We start from the raw sequence: 9,175 nt of genomic DNA on the forward strand, positions 1-9,175 counted from the left end.
GGAGTTGTTTAAAATGTCAAGGGAAGAAGTACAGTTCTGAAGAAAAAAGCTGGACTTCAGATGTAGGGACAACTGAATTGGAATCACAGTTCCTTCACTCATTCCTTGTGTGAATCTGAGCAAATCATTTCCACTTTTAGACCTTTACCTTTGGCACTGGTAGAATGGAGAACATTAATACTCGCTTTACCTATTTAGCTGGGCTTTTTGTGACGATCAGATGAGATAATGCTCAAGAAAGTGCTCAGTCTCCATAAGGAGCTATGTAAATCTAAGCTATCATTATTACTTTACTGGATTCCCTCATCCCATTAAGTAATTGCCATTGTGGATCACTGCCTCGGGTCACATCCCAAGAGGGCAGCGATTGCTTCTGTCAAGTTTTCATTTTCTGCTTGGTAAAGTGCTCAAAGTATCCTCACAGCAGCCCGGAGCCCCTCCAAGCTCTGTACTTTGTTCTTACAGAAATCCTATAGGGCTTGTTCTCTAAAGCGTGAATGAATTTAATGTAATCTCTGTCGTACAGTCTTCTCAGCAAAACGGTACTAGGTCCTCTGGAAGGTGAGCTGGGCTACGGTCCGTCAATCAACCTCAGCTGGTACTTCCAGAATTTGTCTAGCTAGCACTTCAAACAGCTTCCCCAGACCAGGGCTCCACAAAGACTGGGTGTCATAGAACCCACCCAGTTTCCCTGTGGCATCTAACATTTGGGAAGGCTGAAATAAGGGAAGAACAGATGACTGCTTACCCTTTTAAAGAGTTTATAATCTAGTTGGGGAGACAAGAGAAACATAGTTGAAGGCTAGTTGGCATTTAGTGGCTAGAGTGCTCGACTTGGACTCGAGGAAGACTGTAAAGTTCAAATCCAGACTCAGGTCACACTATCTGTGTGAACTTGGGCAGCATCCCCTACCTCCCCCAATAGTGCTTTGCAAACTAGCTATTATTATTATTATCATTAGTTTCATACATGGTGAAACCATAAGCAATAAAACTACTGCCTTAAAAAATCAGACCAGAATTTATACAAAGAAACTGAACCCTTCACAAATCATACTGTTGGAAACCTCTACAGTCATTCCTTTGTTCAAACTGTGATTAATAAAAGAAAGGGGGTGGGGATGGCAGTGTGATATAGTGAAAAGAACCCTGGACTAGGAGGCCTGTGTGTGACAAGGGAGAGTCACTTTCCTTTCATGAACCTTCATCTATAAGATGGGAGGGACTTACATGAATGTAATGGAAGATTACTGTACAATAATAAATAGTAAATCTACAGATTTCCAACAAACATGGGAAGGTCTGTATGAACTGGTGCAAAGTTAAGAACAAAACCAAAAGGCTAATATACACAGTGACTACCACTATGTAAATGAAAAAAATCACTAAGAGGAAATAAATAGAATACTGAGTATTAGAAAACACAAAAATGGTACAAGAGAACCAATAATGGAGCATAAATTCCTCCTTTCGGCAGAAGGACAGGGGACTACCAAGGCAGAATGTCACATATGTTGTCAGATTTGACCACACTGTGCTGGTTATTTTTTACTTAACTGTTTTCCTCTGTGTGGTCCAAGCTTAATTGGCCCATAGAGGTTATTCCATTGATCATGCTCAAAGTTGCTCTTCCTGGTTCTGACCAACTATGCTTTGGAGCCTATTTCCAATCATGGGGTGACTTGTGTGGAAAGGACTCTGCATTTTGGTATGACATGGCAACCCTGAGTGGTCCCTTAGTCTTCCCCTGCTCTATAATAGCACCTTGGTGTGCTCTGTCAATTAAAATAACTGGCAGCTTGCTGCTTTGACCCTGCAAGTGACATCATGTAACCCAGAGATTTCTAGTGAAGGCCAGGAATGGGCTGGCCCTTTGCACCACCGCATCACAGCCGACATGGTACCAGGAGGATGGGGACTCAAGTAAGTCCAGTTTGTGACTGGACCCCTGGCTGCCTTTTCCTCTTGGATATTTGTTCTTTCATGATTTCAGGTAAATAAGTATCTATCCAGAGATGATTGTGTCCAGACTTAGAACCAACCTTCAAGAGGTCAAGAAGCCTTGGCTCCCTTCAAGTTCCCGGCAATTAGTCCAGTAATCCTGGAGAGGTCAGCAATTGACAAGACAATTGATCCAAACCTGTCCTGTTTACCAGCAGACATATCCCAAGAGCTGTTTGAGAGTGTAGGGTCAAAGTAAAATGTAAAATGCCTAATTAACAGGCCTTCAAACTCCTTTATATTCTAATGAAATTTAAAAATCAACCTCCCAGAAGACTGTAATAGTAGTTACAAGCTAAATTACTTAATCCAGTTTTAAGTCATTCTGTTAATGTGCACTGGATCTTTTATGTTTAACATTTCCTTTATGTGTAGGAATAAATTACCCATCCCATACCTGATTCATATTTTATGCTGAGTACCTTTTTACTTCCCCCTTTTTGGAGAAACCCCAGATGTTAGTAATAACCTATTGTAAGTAAATTTGTGCCCAGGGCATTGAGGTGGTGGGTTAATAAACTAAAGAGTGTGAGAAAAAGGAGCCTAACCCCTCTCAACAAAAGGCCAGGCTCCCCACAGCTAAAGCTGATCCAACCTTCATTTCTAAGTACAGAGAAGGGAGTAGGTATAGTAGCCAGTCCTGATGATCCTATCAACAGTTCCTCAATATTAGATCTGTTATAAGGGAGGGTTTAGTTGTCAGGCTGTTGGGGTAGAGGGGCAGATCATACTCAGAAACTTGGATGTAAAAACAAAAGGAGTCAACAAAAATTTTAAAAATCAATTAAATAAAAGTATGGGCTGGCATACAATTATCTCTAAGGTCAGTTGGCCAGTCAATAAGCATTTAAAGAACTTATATGTGTCAGGCCTTTGCTAGGTACTAGGGATATAAAGAAAGGCAGAAATAATCTGTGACCCCAAAGGAGCTTAAATTTTAATGGAGGAAACAATATGAAAAACCAGACCAAACAAGAAAAAACAAAAAACAAAATTAGGTGGTGCAGTCAGTAAGAGCATTGGCCCCAGCGTCGGGAGACCAGGGACGGTTCTGGCCTCAGATACTCAGCACCTACACAAAAATAACTGGCCATGTAACGTTGAGCAAGTTACTTAACCCCAATTGCTTTAAAAAAAAAATTAGGTACATACAAGATATATTCAGAGTAAATGGAAAGTAATCTGAGAGAGGAAAGATTTGTAGCTGAGGGGAAGGTCCCTTCTAGCTTTATATTTTTATGATTGTGTATTCACTTCAGCTATAATATTGTGTGTTCTAATGTCCCTTCCACTTCCAATATTCTGTTATAAGATTCTTTCCAGCTCTAACATTCCATGTTCTAGGTATCCTTCTTGCCAACATTCCATAAGTTTAAGAATGAACGTTTCTAGTATGTTCTTTTTCAGGAACTGCTATGACAACACCAGGAGTCATTTTTAAACCATACTGGTCACAGGCCCAGTTTAGTCATGAAGCACAGCAGGAAGGACTAGGGCTTTGTCAGCTCAAGTTAACCACCCATCTCAGAAGTCTTCTCCTAGAGCAGCGAGCAAAATATCAAGACAATATGCTATGTTTGTAAATACCACCCACATGACCCCAGGAAATGTCGGGCATTTTGGATTAGCAAAGAAACCACCTGCAGTTGCAAGAAGTGGTTCCATGTTGATATTATAGCCTCGAGCTCAACAACAGAGAAAGAATTGCTGCACTGGAATAAACATGGAGCCATGGAATATTAAAACTGGTAGTGACCTTAAAGATCATCTAATCTAACCCCCTTCTTTGACTGATGAGGGAATTGAGGATCAGAGAAGAGTGTAACTTAGCTGGAGCCAATCAGCAAGTTGGAGAATGAGCTAGGACTAGAACCTAGGTGTCTTGATTTCAAGACCAGGGTTCTTTCCACTCAACTTCATCGACTCTCTAGCTACTTAATCATAACAACAGTCCTGCAGACTGCAATTTGTCATCCCTGTTTCTCAATGTGACATATGATGTTGAAAACAAGGTTGATTCTATGCATTCCCCAAGGGGATTTCTGGTGTGAATGACTCAGCTTAGTTGTCTACATTAGTCAACAAGACAGTTGTATTTCCATGTCCTTAAAAGGCAGATATGGAATTGTAGAAAGATCATGGTGGAGTTAATATCTACCTTGACAAAATTATAGATCCTTAAAGTTTCAAAGGATTATTATTTAAAATCATTAAAGTCTATTATTGCAATGGTCTTCCACATTGTAAAGAGGCAGTATTATGCTAGGAAAAGAGCATTAGACTGGGAATGTGACCAACTTGATTCATCCCCTAGTTCTGCTATATGGTCTTAGCTAAGTCATTCATCTCTCTAGGTCTTGGTTCAATCATGTAACTGAATGTATCTACCATGTCAGAAATAGAAAGGACCTTAGACTTTAGAATTTTAAAACTGGCAAAGGCATTAGAATATGTACTTTTAGACGTGGAAGGGACTTTAGAACACAGAATATTAAAACATAGAATGTAGAGCTGAAAGGAACTCAAGAGATCATCTGCCTCATGCTAAAGAAAAATCATGCTTTTACATTCTGTTCTGTGTGACTGTAATGATCAAATTCACACTCAAAGGAGAGATATAAGAATGTACCTCCTTCCCTTTTTTGGATGGTAAACTATGGGTAAGGAACACTGCACATAATGTTTAATTTGATTGATGTGCTAGTCAGGTTGGCTCAATGGCTTCTCTCCCCTCCTCCTTTGTTTCTTTTTTTCTTTGTTATAAGGAATGTAAACTCTTTGACAGTAAGGATTGTTGCATTTATTTTGTCTTTGTTTCCCTAGCACCTAGCACAGTGTTGAGCCCATATCAGGCACTTAATAAATGTTTGGGTATGGGATATATTGGAAAATGAAAATAATGTAAAAACATAATGTTTTTTAAATCTTCATAACACTATATTCAATGGTTCCTTCCAATTATGATATGCCATGCTATGGTATTATTGGATCTAGGGTTCCTTCCAGCACTAACATTCTATGGCTGTATAACAAGTCATCTAGTCCAACTCTCAATTTTTACAAATGACAAACTCAGACTTAGAGTGGCAAAGTGACTTTGCATAGAAATGACAGCACATTTCATTAAGGTTTCCTCTTATGTTAGAGAGGGATTAACACCAACTGCTGGGTTTAACAGTGTAGACAAGTGTTTGGTGTGAAGTATTCAATTGCCTTCTTTGTGGATTCAGGCCAAAGCCTCTTCCAATTGACTTCCTTTAATGCCTTTCCTTTCAATGTGCTGATATGAAATCTAAAGAGAAGTAATCCTACAGTGAGGGTAGCGTTCGTGCCACTAGCAGACTGTCTAACCAGAGAATAGGCTCTGAACAGTGACCTCAGAAACCACACCAAGAACTAAAATGATGGGCAGGTTCTGTATTAAGAGGCAGAATATATATTTTTACTTAACTTTCACCAGCTGCCTAAATATTGGTTTCCCTCCTCAGCTCCCTATCTTCATTCTTTTCACTTAAAATTCAGCATCTGAGAACTGCTTTCCCTGGGTCCCAAACCAAACTTTACTATTGCAACATCCTCTTCTGAAGAAACAGTCAGTCTGGTAAAACATCACAATTACTACAAGGTTTTCTAAAGAATTTCTGTTTAGTTTCTAGTTGTCATATAAAAGAATAAGCTCAGGTCCCCAGAACTGATTGCCGCTAAGGGTCTCAATTTCCCTATCAAATGAGAGAACAAGACTAGATGGCTTCTCAGGTCCTAGCCTTTCCTAAAAGTATAGATTCTAATAGTTTTAAGTTCCCTTCCTGCTCTGACATTCTATGCTCGAATGTTCCTTCCAGCTCATATTCTATGGTTCTATGATTCTTGTGTGCTAACTTTGCAAAGCTAGGCCAGATGACTTGTAATCCTCCCCCTTCTTTGTCCTCCTCCTCCATAGGAAAAATTGTGTTACAACCTCTACAGTGGTTGCTGTTTCCAGTGAATATATCCATGTATTCAAACAATAAAATCAAAGACTAAGAAGGAAAAATGCACAAGCCAAAAGCAAAGAACTTGGTTTAGCTTAAAAATATTCTCTCTGAGTTGGTAATGTTTTCATAAAATGCATCAACTATCTTCAGCTCCGTAAAAAGAGTACTTACAAGCCTATATTGGGGTTAGGACAGTAGAGTTTCATTGCTCCAAAGTTTGTGAGCATTGACAAGTGACAAGGTAGAGTAGTGGAAGGAACACAGAACTGGGAATAAAGAGACCTTGGTTTTAGTCTTAGCTCATCCACCAGCTCATCTGGGTAACTTGTTGCTCTTGTCTGAGTCTCATTTTCTCTTCTGTATAATGAATAGATCAGGTTCGATGATATCTAGAGTGCCTTCCAATTCCAATGTTCTACACTGTATTCTAATTTTTCTTCCAGAACTAACATTCTGTGTTCTAAGCTCCTGGTTAGCAATACTATCCTGTGTTCTAGGGTCCTTTACAGCTCTGGCATTCTAGGTTGTAAAGTCCCTCCCAGTTCTACCATTCTAGATTCTAAGAAATAGCAATGATTTTAAGACAAAAAGTAGTTGTTGCAAAAAAATTGGCATGTGTATCTTTATGTTTATAAGTAAACATTTTTACCAAATTCTTTAATTTTCTGCCATAATAACTTGAGAACCTTAGTTTTAACACAAGCCTTAATCCAAACATTTCATCCCCCAAGATTTATCATTGGTTTTGCTAAAAAAAAAAAATTAAAATTAAATAAACAAATTGAACAGATGAACATGTGGAATGAAAGGGAGGGTATGTGTTCTATTACTCTATTTTCACAAAAACCTCACTTATACATATTTCATCCAGATGCCAACCCAAACTAGGCTGAACTATTTACAGTTTCCCTGGCATGTATAAATAGCTGTCTAAGGAAGAAGAAACTCTTCGCAAAGTAATGAGACTGAGAACCAACATTTCCCAAGAGACTCTCCCAATGTTCTACCAGAAAACATCTTCTCCATAAAACCTTTCCAGCCTGGTCTATCAAAGGCTCAAAAATATATCCTCAATTGGGCAGTTGAGTCCATAATTGAATGAGAGATCTCCAGGAATAACATAAAGACACATCAGGCAGTTAACTCACCACATCACTATCCCAGCTGACAGGGAATGATGCTTTAAAATGATAGTTTTTGTGCTGAGAAGGAACTTTTTATCAAAGAGTGTTCAGAGCTGAAGGGATCTTATAAATCACCTAATCCAATTGCCAGATTTTATACAAATGAGAAGATTCAGGTTCAGAAAGGGGAAGTGACTTGACCAGAGTCACAGAGTTAATTAGTGGCAGAGGAAGAGTCAGAACCCAGGTCTCCTGATTCCTAGTCTAGTATTCCTTCCATTAGAATACTCTGCACCTAGCCTGCTCTAATTTTAGGACCAGAGGAACAGGTGCTATGCAAATTATTATCAAAACAATCCCCAGAGGCTAGTTTTTCCTAAGTGATCATTTTCCAGGTAGACTCCTTTAATATGGAAGTCCTTTCTGACAGATAGCTGGGAAGAGATGTTTTTCATCTTGAGGTATTTAAAGCAAAACTTGGTCAAGGGGTAGTTATTAAAAATAATCCTCTTCTTCCAAGGAAAGATATATTAAATAAAAGCTTGGAGTACTAATCAGATAAGCATTTAAAATGTATCCACTCACAATTTTTTTCTCTCTCTCTTCCCCTCCTGCTAGGTTCCAGCCTACACTTTGCAAGACAAAAAGTAAATAATATTAAAAGTCTTGAAACTGACTCCACCGAAATCTCACTGGGTGTGGGTGATAATAAGGTTTTAGCATGATTGAGTCTTTATCATATTGAAGAATGTCTTTATTCCCATCTTGGCCAGCGAATCAATCTTGATCCTGTCCCTGTTGAATTCAACAAAGTTAAGCTGCTCTGTGCTCGAGCTGATCTGATCATCTGCTTGAAAGCTGTATGTGAAGATGGCTTTCTTACCAGTTAAGGGGGGGCTATGTTTTAGGGGGCACCAGCTTTGGGGCTGTAGATGAGGAGGGGTGGGCACTAGATTGGCATGTTAGGGGATGTGGGCCCCAGTTTAGGGGACTGTGACTGAGGGCCACCATTTTAAAGAACTGTGTATAACGGGGTGTGGCTACCCAAGAGACTGTGGGGACCAAATTATTGTGAGGGGGAGTGGACATCTGATAGAGAGTTACCAGCCTGGGCGGAGGGTTATATTTGAAGTAGGTAACTGGGCTGTGAGAGGATAAGAATACGAGGTAGGGGGCTGCCACGTTACACATTCTGCTCCTTTCCTCCTCCACCCCCAAATCCCATGTTCCCTTGTCTTTAGAACTCCACTGTACATAAGGAAGGAAGGATTTGGACACGGGGGCGGGGGGTACCCGGGTGCTCTGGAAACAGAATCTCTGACTTGGCCTCTCGCCCAATCCCAACGTAGGATGCGAGGAGGCGGAGGCTGGGACCGAGTTTTCTTTTCCATTCTATCTCCGGTCCATGTAATGGGGCACAGGGCTGAGGGCGGGGGGGAAGGAATACTGGGGGGGGGGGGGCGTGGGCGAAGGGGGGGGGACAAAGGGGAGGGGGAGTTGGAGGGATGAAGTCTAGCAGATGCTCAGGAGCTGGCCGATTTCTTCTTCCCCCTCCCGCTAGCTCCCGAGGTTTGCAGAAAGTGGAACAGGACCAACTCTCCAGGATCGCACAGCCTGGCCCCGAAGAACCAGAAGGGACCAAGCAGGCTCGGGCCCCGACTCCCGACTCCCAACTCCCAACTCCCGACTCCAGAATCCCTTCGCTCCAGGACAGCTCACTTACCTCCTACTTTTGCCGAGACTTGGAGAAGCTGCTTGCACTCGATCCGGGGAAGCAGCTGGTTCCGGGCAGTACAGTGCGCAGGGTTTAGCAGGGCTGGGCAGGGCCGGGTGGGGCTGGCAGGGAGGGCAGGGCTTTACATTAGGAGCCACCTTCTGGGGCGTGGAGCAAGGGGCACGCCAGCTGAAGGGGGCTCAGGGCTGGTTGCAGGGTTCGTGGGGGGCTGGGCCTGAGAGTTCTGGGGGCGGGGCGACACCCTCCTACTCAAAGCACACAAAGGGCTCAGACCCGACCCCGGGCCAAGCAGATTGCCCACTGATGCGAACCTGCCATTATTCTTTCCTAATAGTTCGGGG

General features: G+C 41.6%; 1 protein-coding gene across 1 annotated transcript in view; it reads right to left on the reverse strand.

Annotated features, from left to right (window-relative positions):
- Positions 1-8,965, reverse strand: part of GSN (gelsolin) — a 74,620-nt gene extending 65,655 nt beyond the window's left edge. Inside the window, exon 1 of the mRNA XM_069073791.1 lies at positions 8,823-8,965. The gene's annotated coding sequence lies outside the window, so the exon portion shown is untranslated. The remainder of the gene's footprint in view (positions 1-8,822) is intronic.
- Between the last annotated feature and the right edge of the window lie 210 nt (positions 8,966-9,175).

The sequence above is a fragment of the Petaurus breviceps genome, unplaced genomic scaffold (genome assembly GCF_028583685.1).
Source record: "Petaurus breviceps papuanus isolate PSGF00001 unplaced genomic scaffold, PetGlider_PUasm1.0 90879, whole genome shotgun sequence".
Taxonomy (NCBI): domain Eukaryota; kingdom Metazoa; phylum Chordata; class Mammalia; order Diprotodontia; family Petauridae; genus Petaurus; species Petaurus breviceps.